Source organism: Dipodomys ordii, unplaced genomic scaffold (assembly GCF_000151885.1).
Source record: "Dipodomys ordii isolate 6190 unplaced genomic scaffold, Dord_2.0 Scaffold51, whole genome shotgun sequence".
Lineage (NCBI taxonomy): Eukaryota > Metazoa > Chordata > Mammalia > Rodentia > Heteromyidae > Dipodomys > Dipodomys ordii.
The window spans coordinates 11466332-11492550 of NW_012267267.1; positions in this window are offsets into that span (position 1 = coordinate 11466332).

Sequence of the window (26219 nt, forward strand, 5' to 3'; positions counted from 1 at the left end):
CTGAGATCTGAGAATCACAGTACAAAGCCAGCTTGAGCAGGAAAGCCCAGGAGACTTATCTCAAGTTAACCACCAGAAAACCAGAAGTGGTGCTATTGTTAAAAGTGGTAGAGTGCTAACCCTGACCTGAAGACAGTGCCCAGGCCCCAAGTTCAAGTCCTACAACAGACAAAAACAACAAAAATAAAAACTCTTGTTTTAATTTCTTGGAGTTCATTCTGATAACATCATTTTATATGATCATATGCACATAGCTACTGAACCCTGTGATCCTCTCCTAAGAATATCCTCCTGTCATTGTGTGAATGTTTGAAGTCCTGTATAATTTATCATGCCCACCTGCATTTTGTTTTGTTTTCATCATCCAGTATGTTTACTTGTACATTTACAGGCACTTTCTAGTTACAATAAATGAGGGAAACCATGAAACTTAGGTTTGTAATTGTTTTAAGCAATTACCCAGCAGCGGTATTTATTCTGCTTTTACTAAAACACATGTTTTTCTAATTTATTTTAAGACTGCATCTCCATCATCATAAACTCACAACATACACACTACAGCCACTTCATATCCCACTCTAGTGCTGCATTTTGTTTAAGATCTATGGGTATCTCCTCATCAATTCTTTTTTTTTTTTTTTGGTCGGTCTTGGGGCTTGAACTCTGGGCCTGAGCACTGTCCCTCAGCTCTTCAGTTCAAGGCTAGCACTCTACCACTTGAGCCACAGTACCACTTCCGGTTTTCTGGTCTTTTTTTATTGGAGATAGGAGTATCACAGACTTTGCTGCCTGGGCTGGCTTTGAACTGCAATCCTCTGATCTCAGCCTCCTGAGTTGCTAGGATTACAGGTGTGAGCCACCAGTGCCTGGCTTCATCAATTCTTCATAGACATTTTTGTTCTTATTATATTAAAGTAAAACATCATGAAATTATATTTTTTCTCATTTAAGGTCTTGGGAAATCACAACCTTGTTTTCAATAGAATTGTTATGTAGTACTGAGAATGGGTATTTCAGAACAGAGAAAACAACATTTATAAATGAAAATCTCTTGTTTCCATTTCTTCGAGTTCACTTAAATAAGCATCTTTTTATATGATCATATGCACATAACTATTGAGCCATTGTGATCCTCTCCTAAGAATACCTTCATTTGGTCTCACTGTGTGAATGTTTAGCGTCCTGTTTAATTAATAATGTCCACATGTAATTTTTTTGTCTTTTACTATCTGTTGAGTTTACTTGTAGATATAACTTAGAGGAGGTTATTTGGTTCAGAAAAATGGGGAGAAAATGAGGGAGGAAATGACACTGATCAAAAAGAAATATACTCAATACCTGATTTATGTAACTACAACCCCCCCTCCTGTACTTCACCTTTACAATAAAAAAGAAATTAATTTCATCATATATTGTAGGTTCTCATGTTATTAGTCACATTAACATGTGAAATTATTTTTTTCTGAAATAACAAAAATGAAGTCTTATCATTCCTTTGAGGAATTGAGACACTGAAAATTAAAAAGTTTGTGTTTTTCCTCAAATGCAAGAAAGCTTGTCATATGACAATTGGTCATATGGATTTACAAAGCGGACCTTGGAACAATAAAATTATCTCTATAGATTTTTGAATGTCATTAAAAACAATTGGAATTACAAGTTCTATCAATATTTCCAAGTAGAAACAGCAGTTGGATTTCTTATACTCCTAACTAGGAGTATAAGAAGGACACCAACCCATTTGTTAGGAAATGGAGACTTGGAAAAAGTCATATTAAGTGAAGTAGCCTAGTCCCAAGGAAATCTAGGTCCAATGGATTCCCTTATTTGCAATTAGTATACATAGAGGATAATCTTATCAGATGAGCCGAAAAGCTCAAAAACCATGTACAAATGACCATATAAAGTGATGCTAAGTGGAATGAACCCCAAGATATGAACACGAGATCTGTATTCATTGTTATTGTTTTGAATGTATCATGTGATTGTATTTTTTGTTGTTGTTGTTGTTTCCTTTGTATGTTCTTTCCCCTATGGCATATCCCCTCTTGTCACTATACTCGATTTTGATACCCTTCATCTTGTATATATATGTGTGTGTGTCTAAACTGGGGAGGGAAAGGGGAATAAGAAAATGCTGAAACAAGGACACAGGATGACTCATTGCAACAAGGATAGCCATAGGATGGTATATTAAAAATGAAATTTACAACTTCTGGCAGAGGGGAGGAATGAGGTGGGGTGGGGAGGAGTGGGAGAGGTGGGAGAGGGAAGGGATAGTGGGACACCAACAAGGAAGGGAAGAGGTAACAATGATCAACAAGTAATGTACTCATTATCTTACATGTAACTGTAACCCCTCTGTACAGCATCTTTACAATAAAATAAAAAAGAAACAAACAAATAAAATAACTAAATAAAGAGTAGTCCTTTATTCAGGCATATTTTCTTCTCAAATCTTAATTTGCATATGCATTTTCAAAGTGACTTAGAGATAGGTTATATTTAATACACTGTGCTTAATTGTTTCTTTAAATTAGGACACATAAGATGGAGGTTTTAGTAAAGGAATTTTATTTCAACTTATCTTTGTTTTCATCACTGGTAAGCACATATTTATAAATGAATTTAAGATTAGGAAGGCATTTGGTAGAAGCCACAGATAGTCTGAAGTCTTGATTGGCAATTGGCTTATTGGTGGAATAATATTCCTGAACAAGTAGAACTGAGGTAGGTTGCTGTAGCCTCTTTTTGGGTTGTGGCTGTTCCAGCTTTACTAGAACCTTCCTCATATTTTAGCACTCAGGTATTTCACATCACACCTGTGACCATAAAATGAAACAGAACAAAAAAAGAGTTGATATGCCCAGACTGGAGGCACTAATTTTGGCAATTGAGGGGAAGAGTTCTCAAAGGAAGACCAAGGTAATATGACAAGTCCACTGAAGCAAGTCACCACTACAGGAAAAAAGAGTCTAACATATGAAATCTGTTTTTCATTATTATGTATAATATCTAGAAGGAGAAAGTAATATTTGAAGTATCTTTCCATCGCATAGCATGATATTGTTTTCCTCTGCTTTCTATCTTAGTACATTGGTTAATGGTTCTTCTTGGGGATTGATTATGAAATTACAATAATAGTATGTGCATTTAAATATCTCAGTTACCAGGCACATTAATGCTCCCAAAGGTAAAGTGAATGTGTTTATTAAAAGTAGTGACAGCTTGCTATCTAAAATTGTCTCAGGAATAAACGTATCTTCTGACCCAGATTTAAAGTGACAACTAAAACATACCCACATACAAAAAATACAAAGGTAGTAGATTTCTTCATATCATATCTTCTTCATATCATCTTCATTTCTTCGTATCTTCATTAGCTCCTCTTTTTCCAACTCTTTGGAAAAGAGCTGGAATGATCTTTTAAACAAAAAAAATAGAATGGAATTTTCTGGTCCTTTCTATCATATTTTATATTTCCCATATATATTTTTTCATATAAAAAGATCCAAGGTTTCTTTGGAATGTAATGTCTCTTTTTTGTATAAACAACAACTATGTAAACATTACTGAATTAGTGAATATAAAGTATGAATTTTCTTTATTCTTCCACTGTCATTGTTGGGCTTCTTAAAAAATTATTTATTTTTTTATTGTGAAAATACTGTACAGAGGGGTTACAATTACATGGGCAAGATAATGAGTACATTTCTTATCAAGCATTGTAGCCTCCTCCTTTGTTTTCCCTTCCCATCCCTTCCCATCCCCCCCCCAATCCTTCCCGCTCCCCCTTCCCTCCCCTTTCCCTCTCCCCCCCCACCTCGCACCAAAGTTGTAAAGTTTATTTTCGACATAAGAACTTGTACATCTCATTGTTGCAATGGGTCCACCTGTATGGGCTTATAATTTCTGTTTGTTATTCAAGAATAGTTTGACTCAGGGACAGAGGTGGAAAATAGTCTGTTTTCCTCTACAATAATTGCATGAAACCTGGAAAGAATTATTACTTCTATTAAGGAGAAAACAATCCTCAATACTAACTTGAAAAAAAACATAATTGACTGAAACAGAGAAGAAAGCATATGCAATTTAAAGAAAAGTTTGAAATTAAAGCCTTGTTCTTGAGCTTGAATTGATATTCTTTTTTTCATTTTCTAAGCATGAGAGAATGGGCCATAAAAGATGATCCAGCTGGGTGATGGTGGCTCATACATGTAACCCTAGCTAGTCAGGGGCCTTAGTTCTGAGGATCATGGTTTTAAGCCAGCTAGGGGAGGAAAATCTGTGAGATTCTTATCTCAAACTAAGCACCTAAAAGCTGGAAAATGAGCTATGGTTCAAGTGATAGAGTCCTAGTCTTTAGCCAAAGAGCTCAGGCACAGTGCCCAGGTCAAAGAATGGGCATCAGAAAAAAAAGATGATTCACATGTCTCCACACAGATTCTTTGTGGTATCTGAAGAGCTCCTCAAAAGCATTATGTTACACTATTACTCATGTTGTTAACAGATTTTTCAGACTGCATATATATAATATATATGGATTTATATTGGGGTTATAACTCACAGGAAGAAAGCTATTATGAAAAATATAGTTACACTCAAAAGATTTTGACTTTTCTCAATAAAGAAATAATGCGTAGTGCTTGACATTGCAACCATAATTTTACACCTCAATGGTTTTACTATAATGAATAATAGATGTGTAATTTCAACTTTCAACTCTGCAAAGAGACAGTTTTGCCTCTGCCACTTGAAATTTAGATTCATATCTATTAGCTCATACAAGGGCATTCTAATGTAGCATTATGTTGGTCACCAAAATATTCAACTTTATGAGATTACTTGGTTTATTTTTTTTCTCATTTGAACTATCTATTTTCTTGATCAGTGGTGAGTTTTCATGTTGAGTGTCAAATAGATTCAGTTTGTGGATTGAGTCATAACTTTTCTCAACTTAATTAAGCAGTTTAATTCCCTAATCTCATTTAATAGTTATTATCCCATCAAGTATGGTACCAAAAACAGTTAAGACAGTATTTTCTGGAAATTTATTAAAAGTGGAATTCTCAGACATTACTATAAAATGCTGATCCTCCAATTCTGGGTATAGGACCCAGCAATCTAGGTTTAACAATTTCTCCATGTGATATGTGGGGATCCACTTCTCACACATGTAACATGAATAGGGTCGAAAATAAAATTGATGGATTAATATGGAGAGAAATAAATCATTAATAGGAGATATCATGCCGATCAATTACCAACCATTTACCTTATTAACTTACTTTCTAAAATATGTTTGCCTAAATAGTAGCTTACCAATTAGTAGTCCATTGAAGTTATAAATTGCTCACACATAAAGCACTGTTTTCATTTCCTGTAATGCTCAGAGTTAGATAAAACAAAATGTTGCTTACAATCTGTAAGCATACTCAAGAGTTATAGAAAATTACCCAACTGAAGATTGTATTCAGAGCATTCTTCTATGTTTCAGGCTCTTTGGAACTTATATTGGTATCAAAGTACCTATGACTTGAAATTAACTACAAATGTGGCATGCAAAGTTCTGTATCAATGGCATCAATATAAATGAAAAGAAACATTTGTATTTGCTAAAGTTGTAATAGTATGTCTTTATTGAGAAAATTCTCTGCCAACATCTGCTTTATTCAGGCTTATTTTATTGAGGTATTTGAACATTGTAGAAACATTTTTAAAAACACATTTCAAGGAAATTTTAGTTTTTAGCTTTCTTTCTTTCTCAGAGTAAAATTTTGATCATCACTATCACAGCATTTTGAATGCCTATTGTATGGCATGCCCAAGTCCAGACACTAAAACAATGATTAATGTCATAATTCTTGAATTCAATGGGTTTTGTTTTAAGCTCATCAAGGTCTAAGTCATTCTCACTTGGGTCTGCTGTGCAGCACTACTTCTTTAGCTATCAACACCATGTACTCTTTTCCATGATTCACTAAACATACTTCTCCACTCATAAAGAAATCATATCATTATTTAGGGAAAATGTTAAAAAAAAAACTATTACGTTTGATGTGGATAATCCAAAGCATTTCCCACAGACTAGACCCTATGCAGTAATTGATCCCAAGTGTACTTTTCTGGCCAACACTGTTTTAATTTTGTTCTTGTTCTGAGTGATAACATTCTGAGTACTTGCTCCAATTTAGGTTTTTCGCATGAGGATATACTTGCTGTATAACCTATCATTTCAGTTTGTTCTATGCTCTGTTCAAATCTTACCTGCTTAGAAAGTTCTCCCCTAATGAAACTCTGCTTAAATTAGTCCAGTGCTCTCTTTTCAAGTCACTTTTAAGTTCCCCCACCATGCTACATTTCTTGCTCAAAGTACTTCTCAGTTCCCTCTGATGATACTACATAACAATTTATGTTTCTTAATATTCTATTAAAATATATCTAGTATTAGATGCTAATTATTTATCATTTTACAAACATTCTTTTTTACTACCACTTGCATTCCTCAAAGACTGATTTTTTAAAATCATTTTGTTTATAACTATATCTTTGCCAGTTTGAATTTAAAGTTAGAAATATACAAAAACCCACACATTAAAATTAATTAGGCTGTTTTAAATGAACATTTTCATGAATGATTAATTAGTACAGATCTACTAGTACAGATATAACTAGTGCAGATATATCCTAAATAACATTATTGAAACATATGCAAGTTAAATTGATAGAGTTAAGTGAGCAAAAATAAAGATACAGATATGTACTAAGAAAACAGAAGAGCTCTATTACCCTTTAATAAGGTCAGACATACATTGATCTAAAAAGCAGACATGATAAAATAAGTAAACTATGAAAGTAAAATGAACTTTACAATTTTTTTTCCGGGGTAGGAGTTCGGGAGGTAAGCGAGGGAAGGAATAGTGGGAGAAAAAGGAAGAAGTAATAATACCCTGCAAGAAATGTACTCATTACCTTACTGATGTAACTGTAGTCTCTCTGTACAGCATCTTTACAAGAAAAAAATTAAAAAGAAAGGATGAAAGAGAGAGAACTACTCTGAATGAACTAATTAATTTGGCAAGTAGTATCTTCTTCTTACATATATAGGTGTCTCTAGCTATTAATTTTCTAGTAAGAAGAAAGAACAGTCAGGCACTTTGGTTCAAGCCTGTAATTCCAGGCACATTGAAGGTGAAGCTTGGGAGATTAAGATTTGAGACCAGGTCGGCAAAAAGAAGTTCACAAGAATCCACATCAATCAATACCTGGGCTCAGTCTGTTATCCTGGCCACACGGGAAGCAAAATGGCTGGGTTTAGAGACATGGATCTGTCATCCTCAGCTACATGAGGAAGCACAGTAGACCCAGGTCAGCCTAGCCATAAAGTAGGATCTGCCAGGAAAATAACAAAAGTAGCTGCAGATGGGCTAAGTGGTAGAGTGCCTGTCTATTAAGCATCAGCTTCTAATATCAGTTCCCAGAAACTCCAACAAGAAAAACAAAAAAGCCTGAGAACTTTTTCCGCTTACATTATTTTCACCTTTCGTAAATGTAAATGACTTTATGGCAAATTTCATTAAACTATATATCATGACAGAGAAGTGTCTTCCTACTTTTTACACAAAACCTTGGTGGAATATATTTGCATTTGTTTTATATTTTCTTGCACATAAGCATTTTATCAAATCATGATGTATCATTGTGTTGCCATACATATACTAGACTACAATGTAGGTAAAATGTGCTAAATATATAAATAGAATATCATACTTCTGTACTTTTATTTCCACCTAAATTAGAGTTCTTTTCTTTTCTGTTTGAGGTCAGCTACTTGCTTTCCTTCAGTGTAGTAAGGCATTTTTCACCCCAATTTAGTGTCTCTCCTTATTTTCTGGTGCTGCCAGACTATTGGTAATGTTTTCATTAGCCATCAATCATGTTTCTCTTTTCGAGTCATTCAGTTCTGGTGTGTAAACTGCAAGATTCTCTACAAGAACACTGCCCATCAGAAGTAAAGAATCCATCTTCTAGAACTATTGGAGTAGTGAATGATGACCTTTGTAAAATGGTAGGTGATTAGAAAATCCTCCAAACATCTTACCCATGTTGATATAAGCCATCCTGATGTCTTCAAAAACAACTGAAAAGGAAATGGTACCTAATATATATATTGTCTAGGACAGTAAGTAAAAATCAAACTGATTTTTAGGAAACAATGTATGATTTTCAATGTTTGTCATTTAGGTCTGAATGTATATGGGAAGTAAATTAAGCTGTAAAGGCTTTGAAATTCTGATTATCTATATGGGGGATATTACTGACCAGCATCATTATCATGTATAAGATAAAAACAAACATGAATAACTACTACTTATTGCAAAGGAAATATAGGCATGCATTTATAAATGGACACAAACTGGTGCTACCTTTTATTTCTCTCAAAGTCATACAATTTTTTTCAGAAATAGTTTGTAGAGAATTAAAGTGCAAAGTAGTGTTCAGCAACAAAGAAATTATAAACAAAATAATTGTCATGAACCATGACAATTGCCTCAGTTATTGAATGTATTTTAATGGATTAGCCATTTTACTATTGCTTTTACATGTGCTATTTCGCAATTGCTTACTATATTACTATGCAATAACTAATAATATCACTACTTTAATTAAAATTATTTTACTTGGGCTTTAATCATGTAGCTGTAATTCTTCTGTGTATCACCTTTAATATATATTAATATATATATTTACATATATATTATATATATAATATGAGGCAAGGATTTAAAACCGGATATGTCTTGCTCCACATCATTTATTCTTTCCACACTGTAAAGCTGAAGGGCTCTATAAATGTTTGTGCTTTTGTTATCCCTTTCTGATTCATTGAGTGATTAATAGTGCCTTAAATGTACAAAGGACTTCCTTGTCTGTCGTTGGAGACAATGGGATAGATAGTAAAGCTGTCTCTCTATGTAGCCCTTTTGCTGGGAAACTGGCTAACAGCTGGACTCCTGGGAGCCACACAGACACAAGAGCAGCTAGAAACAAATAAAGCTGGGTGAAAATTTTGTTCTTTTAGAATTGGTGAAGCTACATTAGGGTTGAGCAAGAGTTGCTTGAATGAGAAATTAGCCTCCTGTTGTCTACAGATACTACTCCATGCTGAATTGAACTGGAAGTGGCAACTAAGGTACATTCTAGAACTTTCCTTAGTTGACTATAGAATCAAAGTAAAGTATATATAAAAAAATCAATGTAAGTTTGATGACTAGAGCTGTCAGAAAAAAAGTATGAAACACTCAATTTTGGTGGCTAAAGTATCTCAACAATGCCTTGAAGCAGATGATGTTGAATTCACTCTCTGCATCCCTTTGTCCACCTGGATTCCCCAAGGCTGTAAAAGACAAGTTTCCAGTATTCTGAAAAATGCTCACTTCTTTCTTCTGTCAGAGAATATCATGAAAGTTTCTTAGCTCCAAGCTAAGTCTACACCTGGTAATAGAGGCATTTTCTTGTCTTCAGGGACCATTGATACCCAGCTCAGAGGTAGGCAGTGGATAAAGTTTTTGGCTGTGGATAAAGTATCCAGCTGTCTTGCCCAATGACTCTGTTTCAGGATTCACATGGTTTTTCTGAAGGTCCTCAGAGACTCAGCATCAGTAACCCATTTCAAGGTCTCTATCATTACTGTCTTATTGCTTTGCTATCGTACTTCCCTCTCGCCCTCTCATATAACTCCTGAGATCCTGTCACAAACAAACTGCAGGCTGTAACATCATTTCCTCAGAGTCTCTTTTAGATGAACCCAAACAAAGATTTCTCTAAAGTATTTTCTTTAAAAATGTAGGGATAGTAGGAGAGATACAGGCTTAATTTTCGTCTCCAGCACATAGACGACAGAATAGCATAACCAGCTGTGTTTGGGGATGGGTACTAGTGGGAGAAGGAAAGGCCAAGAGAGAAGGTGCACATACTTCAAGTTCTTTATGTGCATGTATAAAAATACAGTGGTTAATTCTGTATGTATATATGGAAATGTCACAATGAAATCTCTCCCTTGTACAAATACTATATGTTAACTAGAAATATTTTATGCATTTTTATTGTTATTGTAAAAGTGATACATGAGGGGGTTAACAGTTATATAAGTCAAAGAAAGAGCACATTTCTTTTGAACAATTACATCCATTCCCTTGCTCTCTCTCTGTTTTGCTCTCTCATCACACTCACAATTGGTATAGTTTATTTTCAACATAGTGTCTAGTGAGAGCCAGTGCTGAATTGCAGAACTATTTCAACGTAGAGATAGTCTTTTATACAAATACGTTTTTAAAAATTATTATATTTATAAATAAATTATTAATTGTCTTCTGTAATATACTATCAACTCCCAGTGTAGATAATATATACATTTCTTATTTTGTCTCCTCTCCTTTTTACTTCCAATAACTATGTTTCCCTTTTTTTAATTGTGAAAATACTATACAGAGGGGTTATAATTACAAGGTAATGAGTGCATTTCTTATCAAGCATTGTAGCTTCCTCCTTTGTTCTCCTTCTCATCCCTTCCCATCTACACCGCCCCCCCCTGCAGCATGCCAAAGTTGTAAAGTTTGTTTTCAACATAACATCTTGCACATCTCATTGTTGAAATGGGTCCACCTGTATCCCTATTTAAACAAGTAGTTTTTACCCTTCCCCTCCACAAATTATGCCAACATCAAATACAGTGAAAATAGGGGTTATACCATGGGGGAGGGACATACAAAACAACAAAGAAATATCTTATAAACATGTTATAAACAATAGCAAGAAAGAAAGAACATTTGAGTCCTTAATAACAACAGATGCTGGAAGGATGTGGACAGAAGGGAACCCTATTGCATTGTCGGTGGGAGTGTAAACTTGTTCAACCACTTTGGAAACTAGTTTGGAGGTTTCTCAAAAGACTCCACATAGAGCTCCCCTATGACCAAGCAATCCCACTTTTGGGCATTTACCCAAATGATCACAAACAAGACCATACTAAACCTACCATACTAAACCTACGACTATGTTGATTGCAGCATTATTTACCATAGCTAAGATATGGAACCACCCCAGATGCCCCTCAGTAGATAAATGGATCAAAAAAAAATGTGGTATATATACACAATGGTATTCTATGCCTCCATCAGAAAGAATGATTTTGTCCCATTTGTTAGGAAATGGAAAGACTTGGAAAAAATTATATTAAGTGAAGTAAGCCAGGCCCAAAGAAACATAGGTCCCATGGTTTCCCTTATTTGCAAATAACAAATATATGTCTGAGACAAGCAGAAATGGTCAGATAAGTTGATGTTAGGTGAAACTATGTTTCCCTTGTACCTACCATAGCAGCTGACACCGAGTAAATGTTAAATAAATCCTTTTGAAACTGAAGTTTCTATCACAACTCTGTGTGACTGGTATTGTTGGATTATTTTATTAACTGAGTTAAATGACTTGCCCAGTGTTACATTGGCAGTGACAACTGACACGGACAAGAATCCAATCTGATGGTGCCTTTACTGACACAAATTCATGCTCTTTCTACTCTCATTCAACAACAGCCCAGATCACAGAGGTATTGGGCTGCTTTGAATTACAGATTTCTTGGAACCACAAAGTTAGAAGAAGGTGGTACCTATGGTCAAGTCTTCAATTCTAGCAATACAGGAGGTTTAAATACATTCAAGAGACTTTTATTTCTAACTATTCAGCAAAAATTAGGGAGTTAGAAGAATATTAAAAATTTGAAAAGTTTCACATTTTGTAAACCTCCTTACAATCTTATGGAATCATTGTGTCCATAAATACTTCTATGCCAGTACGCTTAATATCTAAAACAATATTTATGTCCTGGAGAGTAGAGAATACCTTTTACTTCCTGTAGTTTTGATGACAATAGAGAATAAAAAATAATTTCTTGTTCTAATTTTCTGTTCATAAAGTTCTCCTTGGTGTTGGAAGAGTACTTATTTATAGAGGATATCAAATCGAAGTATATTGTTTTTCTACTCCAAACTATGACAAGCTGATCAATTCAAATAATGATAATGTTATAAAGGGGCCATCTTTTGAAAACAAGAAATGTGCTTACAATATAATTATCAGTAGAATTTCAGAGTGTTATTATTAAATATTTTAAGTCATACAAAATTTAATTACACCTTCTTTAATGCATTTTATGTGTCCATATAGAAGATAATTTGTTTTTTGAATAGTCCAAGTATACCTGTCTGGTAACTAACCAGTTATATTTAATCTACTGAGAATACTTATGCAGAAAAATGCTTAAAATCAGCAAAGTGAATATAAATATTCAGTAAGTTTACCAATGTCCACAAATACTCCCATTCATAATCTTAATTGCATTAACATCTCAAATTGCATTAGCATTTAAAATTATGTAAAAAAACAAAATAATTTATTTTTATTAATCTCACAATCCAAAAAATATTTTGTTTTACAAAATATACTATTAAGGACTAAGGCTTTATTACTATTTAAAGCATCTAATGAATCATCTAACTATTAATTTCCCTTCAGTTTCCATTAAGAATTCATTAGCCTACTGCATTGTTGGTGGGAGTGTAAACTTGTTCAACCACTTTGGAAAGTAGTATGGAGGTTCCTCAAAAGGCTCCACATAGAGCTCCCTTATTACCCAGCAATCCCACTTTTGGGCATTTATCCAAACGTTCACAAACAAGGCCATACTAAGTCTACCAGCACAATTACATTTATTGCAGCATTATTTACCATAGTTAAGATATGGAACCATCCAGATGCCCCTCAATAGATGAATGGATCAAGAAAATGTGATACACACACACACACACACACACACACACACAAACACACACACACAATGGAATTCTATGCCTTCATCAGAAAGAATGACATTGCTCCATTTGTTAGGAAATGGAAAGACTTCGAAAAAATTATATTAAGTGAAGTAAGCCAGGCCCAAAAAAATATAGGTCCCATGGTTTCCCTTATTTGCAATAACTAGTATATGTCTGGGACAAGCAGAAAAGGTCAAAAGCTATGTACATATGACCAGATAAGATGATGTTAATCAAAATGAACCCCAAGATAGGTTTTTTCTTTCTTACTATTGTTCATAACATATTTATAATGTACCATGTGATTTTTTTTCTTTGTATGTTCCTCCTCAATAGTATAACCCCTGTTTTCACTGTATTTGATGTTGGTGCTCTGTGTCTTGTATATACACTTCTCTAACTTGGGGAAGGGAAGGGAAAAAACAAAATGCTTAAATAGAGATACAGGTCGACCCATTGTAACAATGAGATATACAAGACACTATGTTGAAAACAAACGTTATAATTTAGGTGGGGAGGGTGCAGGAGGAGAGGAGGAAGTATATTTGTGGAGGTGGGAGGCAAGGGAGGGTAGGGGAAACACAAAGGAGGAGTCAACAATGCTTGATAAGAAATGCATTCATTACCTTGCTCATCTACCTGTAACCCCTCTGTACAGTATTTTTATCATAAAAAACATACTTAAAAATTAAAAAAAGCATAAGCCTAAATTAATCATACCAAGAAATTGAATTACAATATTTACTTAAATGCAAGTAACCTAATTTGGTCAATTTACCCCTCCTGTATAAATCTACCTACACATTTCTCAATTATTTGAGATATAACACTTTTCACCAATAGAAATTTATCCTAAGCCACATATCATACATATATCATATGGATAATTCCCCTTCTTTGGTCTTCCCGTTGTCCTGAAACTATGCATTTGTGATTTAATGTGCCTTTCACTATTTATTGTACACTTTTATAAACTGATTTTAAAATGATTGTTCATAAGTGATATCAACCTTTCAAGTTATAATTAATTTATCTACAAATAGCTATTAGATATGTTCCTTCTTTCCCATTCTTTTTCTATTACTTCTAAGAAATTCAAGTTAGCAATAAATGAAATCATTTTAAGCTCTTTTGCTTTACCCCAAACAAAATGATGCTGTTCTTGCAATACAGGAATTGAAAATGTATCCTTTAATAGGAGAATACCTAAAGGACTTGAAAAGTGACTTTGTTATCTATGAAGAATAATTTAATAAAACATTTTCTTCATATTTTAGTACATTGAACAGATGCTTCTTCCTATAACAGTCATTTGGTTCTAATTGCTTATATTCAGAGTTGATAAAGAATCTTTCTCTGGGGCTGGGAAGGTGGCTCAGTGGTAGCATGCTTGCCTTGCATGCCTGAGGCCCTGGGTTCGATTCCTCAGCACCACATAAGCAAAAAGAAAAAAGCCGGAAGTGGCACTGTAGCTCAAGGTAGAGTGCTAGCCTTGAGCTGAAGAGCTGAGGGACAGCACCCAGGCCCAGAGTTCAGGCCCTACAACCGGACCAAAAAAAAAAAAAGAATCTTTCTCTTTTTAATATAAAAAGTAAATTCTAGCATTAAACTAAATATAGAAATTTTGGTAGCTTATTTAATGTTGAATATAGCAAATAGGTTTGCTTTAACTACAAATCTACATGTTATATGTATATAAGTATTTATATATAAATACACACACACGCATACTGCTTATATGTATATGAGCAGTAGATGTTTTGAGTAAATGTCTAAATATTACTCAGTGAGGCAGCAAAGTAGTTTGTCATTGCATAGATTAAAAATAGTAATTGGCCAGGGGCTAATGAGTCATGCTGTAATTCTAGCTACTCAGGATGCTGAGATCTGAAGATCACACTTTGATGCCAGCCAGAGCAAAAATGTCTCCAGTTGACCACCAAAAGAGAAGTGGAGCTGTGGCTCAAGTGCTACCCTTGAGCACAAAAACTCAGGAACAGTGCCCAGACCCAGAGAACAAGTCCTAGGACAAATGTGTGTGTAGGAGGGAGGGTGGGGACAAAAAGTAATAGATGTAATTAATTGTATATGGTTAAAATTTCAAATTCTTTTGTATACTGTAAACCAACAAGAGCAGTATAATTTTGTTGTTTTGAGAGTTTGTATTAATGCATCATTGGCCACTCCATTTTTTGCAAAAACAAATGAATATACATTGCATGCAAAAAATAAAGTCATCCAGGGTATTTTTATGTCTCTTGACCCTAAGGTAAAACTGATTTTCAGACAGTATTGCACATAGCAATGTGTTCTAGTCCTTTTAGCATTTCCCTTTATTTCTCTGTTTTTCCCAGTTGAGATAAAGAAGGCCTCATGAAAATGATGTCATTTCACAAGAAGCCTACAAGATAATATATTTTTATTATCTGTGCTGAATCCTTCTGGATTCACTCAGTAAAATGTTATGACAAAATCTAATCAAAAAATATTAAAGGGAAATGATCACTCTCTTTTCAATAAAATGTAAAATGATTGCTAGTGTGGATTCTGCAATGATTTCCTATATGCGTAAGTGAGTGGGCAGTCTGAAAGGCAGATATCTAATGGTTTGTGATGATATATATTCATAAATATAATTGATACAAAAACCTTTTCCTCTTAACTATTTATTCCACTTTACTTATTTCTACTTGCTAGAGTGCTAGACATATTAAAATATTAATTTTCCGCTTTACTGGAATGATTTCAAAGTCAAGTGCCATTAAAATTCTGAATGTAAATATGAAAAATGCGGATGTGGCTCACACTAATCCTCTTCATGATTTTTTTAAAGAAAAAAAACTATTTTCTCTTTTATAAAAAGAAGAGCTACTATTTCAAAATTTTTAATTGCTTTGGAAGATGCACACAGAGGCCAGAAATGGTGTCAGAGTTATGTGAAATATTGTCTGTCACTCAGAAATCATTGGATACTTCCTCACTATAAGCTTATAAAACAAAGAGTAGTTTTGGGGTGTTAGGTCAATATGCAGTGGTCAAGGCCACATTTCACTTCCATAAAGAGTATTTCCACTGTACTCTTTCTTTGTAAAGTTACTACATATTTCAATTAGATGGACAAGCTAAAAAAATGCCACACAGGACAAGTCTGTGTGACTGATGCAATTGCTCTCTGTGATCAGGCTTGGAGCCTTGAATAAAAGTAAGGTTAAAAGCTCTGAAGAAGATCAGTCATTGCTACACATCAAAGGCAATTACAAAGTATGGGTTGTGAACTGAACCTGATGTGAAAGAGATGTCATAGTATCCATCAATTGCTTTTGTTGCTTATGATTTTTCTCTTCAGCAGTGTAACATTAAACCTGATTGACCTTTTTTATTATAATACTATGTGAAATCTATTGATTAAGTGCATACACCCATGGTGCATGTAAGATATATAATCACATGAAAAATCCTGTTTATTAATGTGGATGAGTGTTGTATAAAGACACTAAGTTTTCAGTGATTGTTACACTACAGTAGAAATATCAAGGATGAAAATATTTTAAAAGTGGGGCCAATCAACATATGGAAAGCTTTCATCAATAATTTAAGTGTTTACACTACTTTATATTTATAGAATTGATACACTACTATCATTTATGCTGCTACACATATCTAGTTTATACTAAATACTGTCAAGAAGAAAGAAATATTGGATTCTGTATAAAATAAAAATCTTTGTTTTGTATATGTTTATTCATATATCTTATTAATTAATTTTGTTCCAGTTCTCAAAACCTCATAACCTTAAATAGCTTCTAGCATATTTTGCTCAAACTCACTCCCCATTGATAATGATTTATTAATATTATATTTATTAATATTAATATTATAATATATTATATTATATATTGGTGTTATGTATTATTATATATTAATATTATATAATATATATCCAATACTATAATTGTTAATCAAGGATAATAATAAATCAGTGCTGTGGCTCAAAGTGGTAGAGCACTAAGCTTGTGCTTAGGAACAACACCCAAGCCCTGAGTTCAAGTCCACAGCCAACCTACATACATACAAACATGCATACATACATATGTAACAAAATCAGCAAGTCAATAAATCTACTTATAGCCAGGTGTCAGTGTCTCAAAATTGTAATTGTTAGCTACTTAGGAGGTTGAGATCTGAGGATCAGAGTTTGAGGGCAGCCCAGGCAGAAAAGTCCATATGAGACTCTTTAAACCACTCAAAAACTGGAAATGGCACTGTGGCTTAAGTTGTAAAGTGCTAGTATTGAGTGCAAAGAGGCTGAGGGACAGCATCCAGGCCCTTAGTTCAAGCTTCACAACAGACCAAAAAATAAAAAAATGGAAAAACGAATCATGCATTCTCTTTTAATTAATACTTTTTTCTCTTTAAGACATTGTACAAAAATTATCGTTTAACAAAGCAGCTTATGAATATGACATATCTTAATAAGTGTCACCACCTCTTTGAACATTCTCATCCATCTCATCTCTCACTTTTAATTTTGTGGTCTATACACTGGATTCTTGACTGCATTCCCTTCCTCCTCTCCTATTCATTCATTGATCCCCTCTCACTTCTTTTGAGTACATTCTTCCTGGTGTTTTATTTTGCTGATCTTTGATTTTGGCTTTCTAAGGTATCATTCTATTTGCTATATCCCTTGAACCTACCATATCTCAGTTAACACATTTGTATCCACTTGCATTTACTTATGGGTTTGTAAGCTAAATCTAGTTTCTACACATATGAGCAAATAAAGAGGATAACTGAAGATGAATATTATCAAAGTAGTTTATCTGCATGTATGGACATAGATCAATGAAAGTTTTGAGACTGATACTGGGGCTTGAGCAGAGAGCCTCATTCTCTTGTTTAGCTCTTTTACTGAAAGCTGGCACTGTACCATGAACCACACCTCCACCTCTGTCTTTTTGCTGCTTAATTGGTGATGAGTGTTTGATTTGTCTGTCTGAGCTTGTTTGACCTTGATCTTTAGAAATTGGTCCTATATAGCTAGGATTAGAGACATAAGTAACTGGCACTCAGCTTTTTAAATTGTTTTACAAGTAGGGAGGAAGATGAGGGTGAGTAATAGAAAGGACGAGTTTTATTGGGATAGACTTTACATGTAGGAAATGTAACAATGAAATTTCCTTTGTACAACTAATGTATACTAATAAAATTTGGAAGAATTATTTTTCTTTCTGAGATTTTTTTTAATCTGCAGAAAGGTTATTATACAAACACCGATTACAATTCCATTTGCTCTGAGGATTTTTATTTTACAATGAAAGAATATTGTATACAAGATACTGAAGCTTTTTTTCCACACTTTAAAAAAAGGTAAGTACAGCTAATGGTTTATATTAATAATAATATCCTCAGTTGATATTATTTTTTGCCAGTCCTGGGACTTGAACTCAGGGCCTGAGCACTATCTCTAGGATTCCTTTGCTCAAAGCTAGTGCTCTACCACTTGAGCCCCAGTCGCTTTTTCTATTTATGAGGTACTGAGGAATCAAACTCAGGGCTTCATGTACTCTAGGCAAGCACTCAAACACTAAACTTCATTCCCAGCTTGATATTCTTTGTCTATGTATTCTAATAGAATTCTACAGAGAAAATCACTGATTTGAAATTCAGAAAACTTTTAAGAAGAAAGATGGCAGAGGAGAAGCTAGAGGCTAAACAAGCTCTCGCATAGAAAGCAGTTTTAGTGTTCCAGTGAACATTCCAAGGCTAGAGAATCACATTAAGTGTGCCATCATAGAATAGAGAGTTTGGCCAGAGAGGAAAAATCCAGGTAGCTTGGCCAAAGAGATAGATCTGAGCATTTGTTGGTGTCTGAGGCAGTGGCGGCAGTAGCTGCTGACGAAGGCGCCATATCAACAGAGACCCAGACAAAGGCACCAGAGGTGGTTTGTGAGCAGAATCTACTCACCACCATCAATCTTCATCCTGTTGCAGACCATGGACAGCCTGAAAACCATGAGACTGGTGTGAGTACCTCCAAGACATCCTCACTCATTCTTAAGGAGCAGCAATGGGAAGTTATCCACTCCCCCACCACAAGAGAAGAGCTCCATCTTTGATACTGACAAAGAACTGGAGAGCAGCTAGCTCCAACTCAGGCCTTGGAAGAAAACAATAGGAGCCATTCAACAGGTCACAGGAACCTGACCTTCCCAGCTCAGCTCCACCCAGGGGAAAGTTGCCCTTCCCAGGTAGAGAGAGCTCTGCTCCTGGAGGAGTGACTTTCTTCACTGGGTAAACAGAGCCAGAGGCTGCCCCTCATGACTGCAGCCTAGGCAGCAAACCCAGCAGCAGGAGGGGTAAAAGAAAAACAATTGAAACTCAGTCAACATAAATCCTGAGAATGGCAACACTGTGGGCTCTGTAAGTGTCTCAGGAGTTAGCCCCTCAGGGAAAAGCTACTGATTGCTGATAGGCCTCACCCCTACCCAGAACCTAGCCTCATCACAACAATTCCAAACTTGAGGAAACAGCCATCTCCCTCTTTTGTGATACTCAAAGCAGATCTCTCTCCCACTGAACTAGCCTGAGAGGAGGATCACAAAGTCCTGGGTAAGGCAGAGTGGTTTTTTTCTGCTTGCTCAAACAAACTGACTTAAGAAACCATTCAAGACACAGGAAAACCAGACATCACAAGCAAACCAGATACTCCACCAAGAGATTGGTTATGGACACAGGGGAGATACAAGATTCCCCCCCCCAAAAAAAAATCAAATAATACTTTTTTTCTACATAATTTTTAAAAAATTTATTTTCTATTTTCTTTTATAATTTTTATTTTAGGTGTGTGTGTGTGTGTGTGTGTGTGTATGTGTGTGTTTAATCTCTTTTAACCTTCTGGTCCATTTTTTGTGTGTGTGACTTCATTGCTGTTTTGCTCATCCCTAGATATATACACATCATAGTCGATTATTAGATCTTATCCTTCATTTTGTGAATACTTAATTCATAAATTGATTACTCAATTCACAAGCTCTTAGGCTTAACTCATTCAATCCTAGTATTATATTTTTATACTTATATAATTTTTAAGTATTCCATTTCAATTTTTTTTATTTTTCTTTTTTCTCTCCTCCTCACATTCTATCCTTTTCTTCTGTCAGTATTATTTCTTTATACTTACATAATTTTTAAGTGTTTCATATTTCAAATTTTTGTTTTTTCATTTTTTCTTGTTTCTTTATGTCTCTCCTCCTTTCATTATGCTCTATCCATTTCCTCTCTGAAATTAGGGCTTGGTTAAATTCATTTTTTTCCTTTTACCTTTCCACATTCCTCTAATCCTATTTTTCCTCACAATTCTCCATAAGCCTATTAACTTCTGGTCTGCTGAATCCATCTTTGACATTCTTAGCCCATTAATCCACAGTTATGTTGAATTAGATTGTATCTGTTGAACTCGATTGTATGTGCAGCCATTGAGACTGCATCAATCAATCTGTGCAACTACAGGACTCTGGTTGATGCTTGCCTTAACATAGTGTTATAGCATGAAATTGATGTTACTTTCATACCACATGAGCAGAACTATCTAGAGAAACACAACAAAAATGGCAACTCCCACTCATGATAATCAGAGGCAGAACAGTTAATGAATTTAATACAGAGGAGAGTTCCCAAAAATCTCTAAAGCACTATTGGCAAACATGATGAATGAAAAGATTCAAAGCCTGCAAAGGACTCAGTGTGAATATGATAGGAACCTAGGCAAGGCTAACCATAGATTAATACAGGAACTTCGTGAGCATGAAGAGGCTAACCAAAAATTAATTAAGGAAACTTGTGAGCATGAGGAAGCTAATCAAAGGTTAATATAGGAATTGTGTGAACAGGCTGAGAATAGTCAAAGAGTAAGAAAGCAATTGTGACTATATTTTAAGTCACAAAGCAAACTTGTCAAAATTTACAAACATTAAAATTATTCCCTGCGTTCTCTCAGAACACAAGGGAATAAAATAAGAACTCAACACCCAAAGCCAACAAAGTCCTGTAACACATGGAGGCTGAACAACAAAGTGTAGAACCACCGGAGGGTTATGGAAGATATTAGAAAGAAAATTCAAATATTCCTGATATTCAACAAAAATGAACACAGAAATTACCAGCTCCTCTGGGACACAGCAAAGGCAGCACTCAAAGTCAAGTTTATAGCTCTGAGTTCCTACATCAACATATTTGAGAGATCTGAAACCATCAATTTAATGAGACATCTGAAGCTCCTTGAAAAAGAGCAGCAAGCTAATACCCAATCCAGTAGATGGAAACAAATAATTAAAATTAAATCAGAATCGAATGAGTTAGAATCAAAACAATCTCTAGAAAGAATCAACAAAACAAAGTGTTGGTTCTTTGAAAAAAATTAACAAATTGACGGTCCCTTAGCAAATCTTATCAGAAAAAGAAGAGAACACACCCAAAAAAAAACAAAATCAGACATGAGAATGGAAACATCACCGCAGAAACAACCAAGAATAGTTCTCAAAACTTTCTGCTAAAAGTTTGACAATCTGGAAGAAATGGACAATTTCCTAGCAAATATCAAAACTAAACCAAGATGAGTTAAACCAACTTAACAGACCCATATCAAGCATTGAAATAGAAATAGCACTAAAAGACCTCCCATCTAAGAAAAGTCTAAGACTGGATGGGTTTACAGTAGAATTTTACAAGACCATCAAAACAGAAGTACAACACTCCTTCAACTCTTCAATGAAATTGTAAGAGAAAGTTCACTACCGAACTCTTTCTATGAAGCCATCATAACCCTCATCCCAAAACAAGGCAGGGACTCATCAAAGAAAGAGAACTATAGACCTATTTCTTTGATGAACATCAATGCAAAACTTGTTGACAAAATCTGGGCCAATCAAGTTCAACAATTCATCAAACAAATCATACACTACAATCAAACAGGATTCATTTCAGGGATACAAAGCTGGTTCAATATACACAGATCAATTATTATAATTCATCATATCAACAAGAACAAAGATATAAACCACATGATTATCACAATAAATGCAGAAAAAGCATTTGACAAGATCCAACACCTCTTAATGATGAAGGCTCTGGAAAAACTAGGAATCAATGGAACATTCCTCAATACAATACTGGCTGTATATGACAAACCTACATCCACCATTATACTTAATGGTGAAAAACTAAAGTCATTTCCTCTAACCTCAGGAAGGAAACAAGGATGTCCACTCTCTCCACTTCTCTTCAATCTAGTATTAGAATGCCTAGCTAGAACAGTAAGACAAGATGCAAACATATAGGGGATCCAAATAGGGCAAGATGAAGAAAACTCTCCCTCTTTGCAGATGACATGATCTTGTATTTAAAGAATCCCATAGACTCCACTCGCAAATTACTCAAGCTAATTCGAAATGTTGGCAAAATACAGGGTATAAAATTAACCCTCAAAAATCAATAGCTTTTCTGTATGCCAATAATGAGAAGATGACTGAAATCAGGAAAGCAATTCCTTTTTTAACCGTCCTACAAAAAATATATATATCTAGGAGTTAACTAAATTAAAATAGTGAAGGACCTCTACAATGAAACCTTTAAAAACCTGAAAAAAAAATCAAAACCGAACTTAGAAAGTGGAAAACCCACCCATGCTCCTGGCAGAATCAACATCATGAAAATGGCAGTATTTCCCGAGGCTATCTACAAATTCAATGCAATAACCATTAATATTCCAGCCTCATTCTTCAATGAAATAGAAGAAGGAATCCAAAAATTCATAGGGAACAATAAAAAAAACTCTGAATAACAAAAATGATCCTTAACAGAAAAAAACACTGCTGGAGGATTATCAATACCAAATTTCAAACTCCACTACAAAGCTATAGTAATCAAAACAGTTTGGTACTGGCACAAGAACAGACCTCAGGACCAAAGGAATAGAATTGAAAGCCCAGAAATGAACCCACAAGCCTATAGCCATCTAATCTTTGATAAGAGAGCTAAAAAAAAAGAATGGAAGAAAGACAGCCTCTTTAGTAAATGGTGCTGGCAAAATTAATCACCTGTAGAAAACTAAAGCTAGACCCTTATATATCACTCTGCACCAGAATCAACCTCGAAGTTAATATTACAGGAAGAAATAGGAGAAACCCTAGGTCTCCTTGGTACAGGCCAAAATTTTCTTCATAGAGACTCAGAAGCACAACAAATCAGAGATAGGTTGGACAAATGGGATTGCATGAAGCTGCAGAGCATCTGCATGGCAAAGAGCATAGTTACAAGATCAATAGAAAGCCCATGGATTGGGAGAAGTTCTTCATTAGCCATACAATGGAGAAGGGTCTCATATCTAAAATATACCTGGAACTCAAAAAATTAAATCCCCCAACAACAAATCCTCAAAGAAACAACTGCCCAATAACTAAGTGGGCTAAAGACTTAAAGAGAAACTTCTCTGAAGAGGAAATAAGAATGGCTAGTAGACATATGAAGAAATGCTCAACCTCTCTAGCCATAAAAGAAATGCAAATCAAAACAGCATTGGGATTCCACCTCACCCCAATTAGAATGGCTATGCTCAAGAATTCTAATAACAACAGATGCTGGAGGAGATGTGGACAGAAGGGAACCCTACTGCATTGTTGGTTGGAGTGTAAACTTGTTCAACCACTTTGGAAAGCAGTATGGAGTTTCCTCAAAAGACTCCACATAGAGCTCCCCTATGACCCAGCAATCCCACTTTTGGGCATTTACCCAAATGATCACAAACAAGACTATACTAAAGCTACCAGCACAACTGTGTTTATTGCAGCATTATTTACCATAGCTAAGATATGGAACCAACCCAGATGCCCCTCAGTAGATGAATGGATCAAGAAGATGTGGTATATATATACACAATGGAATTCTATGCCTCCATCAGAAAGAATGACATTGCCCCATTTGTAAGGAAATGGAAATTCTTGGAAATAATTATATTAAGTAAAGTAAACCATGCCCAAAGAAACATAAGTCCCATGGTTTCCCTAATTTGCAATAATTACTACATGTGTAGGTGAAGTAGAAAAGTTCAAAAGCTATGTACATATGACTATATAAGATGATGTTAATTGAAATGAATCCCAAAATAGGGACATAATTGTTTTTCTTTCTATTGTTTATAATGTATTTAGAATGTACCATGTGATTTTTTTTGCATATTCCTCCCCTATGATATAACCCATTTTTACTGTATTTGATGTCGGTGTCATGCATCTCCTATAGACACTTCTCTAATTAAGGGAAGGGAAGGGAAAAAAACAAAATGCTTAAATAGGGATACAGATTGACCCATTGTAACAATGAGATGTACAAGACACTATGTTGAAAAGGAACTTTGTTGACAGGAAATCTACTTACTACATTGCTCATGTAAGTGTAACCCCTCTGTACAGTATTTTTACAATAAAAATATACAAAAAAAGAAAACTTTTAAGATGTGGCATAAGGTTTATGATTATACAACTACTGGAACAAATATTTGTTTTTGAATGCCAGTTTTATATATGAATTATGTGATTTGGATTTAGGTATTTTAATTCTTGAGCTTCAAATTTTCTTTGCAAAATAGGTACAATTAAATGTCCAATTGTATCAAATTATTTTCATAATAAGACTTTGTATTTTTATATTTTATGTATCCATTTTTGATGTCCCACATTTTTTTTGTCCATCATGGTGTTTGAACTCTGGATCTGGGCGCTGTCCTTCAGCTCTTCAGCTAAAGACTAGTGCTCTAGCACTTGAGCCACAGTGCCAATTTTGGTTTTCTGGTGGTTAATTGGAGATAAGAATCTCCTGGACTTTCTTGCCTAAGCTGCTTTTAAACAATGATCTTCATTTCTGAGCCTCCTGAGTATCTAGGATTATAGGCCTGAGCTGCTGGTGCCCCTCATGGCCCACATTTTTAAGATAATAATTCAAACTTCAATATTTTGTCCCCTGTAACTTATGTTTACAGATAGTATTTGAAACAAATTTAGAATTTGGGAAATTTGAATTCAGGGTTCTCAGAATGTCAATTATTGCACTGCATTATTTCATAGCTAGGAAATTTAAATATATCTTAGTAAATTATGTATACATAACTATATACACTGTTAAAATTAAGTTATCTATTTTGGGAATTAAATAAAATTGAGCAAACCTAATATATATAATTGGTACAAAGTTGTATGAAATACAGTTACTTTCACTAATGTTTGAGTTTTACTATCAAAAAGAAATGTATCTTACAATTAATCATGTATATTCATGTACAGGTACCAAAAACAAGGTTTTATTAAATGATTTTAAAATTAGGTTTAAACATTTACACATATCCTTTATATTATTTTTGACTTGGTAATTATTTTGACTTGGTAATAAATATTATGCTTCTTAATGGAATACAACATAATGTTTCAATACATGTATATGTTAAATAATGGTCAAGGTAGTTAATATTTCTGTCTCTTTCATCATTTATGATATTTATAGATGAGGAAATTGTGATGTAGAGAAATTTTACAGCTGAATATGTGAAAAGAGATCTTTCACACATGACTACTCATAAATGTTTAAGTAACCTTTTCACATGTCTACTTCTGGAGACAAAGCTTATTTTGCCTTTTTTGGTTGTTGGTTGGCTTTCTGATTTGACTGATTTGACTTACAGAGTTTCATGAATGTAACATTGCTCCCATTTTTTTGGCTCAGGCCTTGTGACACTGGCTAGGTCTACTTTCACGTGTCTCTTCTGACTTTTAGTGGCTTTCCATTTTCACTTCCTGAGAGGCAGCTGGCTGTACCTGATATGAATAAGTCCTGCATCATTCGTTGCCTCCAGGATATTCTCTAACTCCCAAGCGGCAATCAAGTTGATTCCTTAATAATTTGCTTTGTAAAGAGGAAAAGAATATTTTGAAGGCATTAAATAAATACATAAAATAAAATCATAGTTGTGTTTTTTGTCTGCTGACTGTGGATACCTATAGTTTGGGGGACCAAGCACAAAACCTGAAGATAATTCTACTCCCAAGGGACAACAGGTCTTTTCTCCCTTTGGGCTACTTGGAAGGTGGTATATAATAATTGTCAATAGAGCATAATCCATTATGACTCTTCATTTTTAGCTTGTTTTGTACAAATAAGAAAAATACATTATTACATCTTTTCCTTAGCCTACTCATTCTACTAACAAAAATTAGTACTATTAAAATGGGTTTTAAACCAGGCAACGGTGACTCACCTGTCATCCTAGCTACTCAGGAGGCTGAGATCTGAAGATGACAG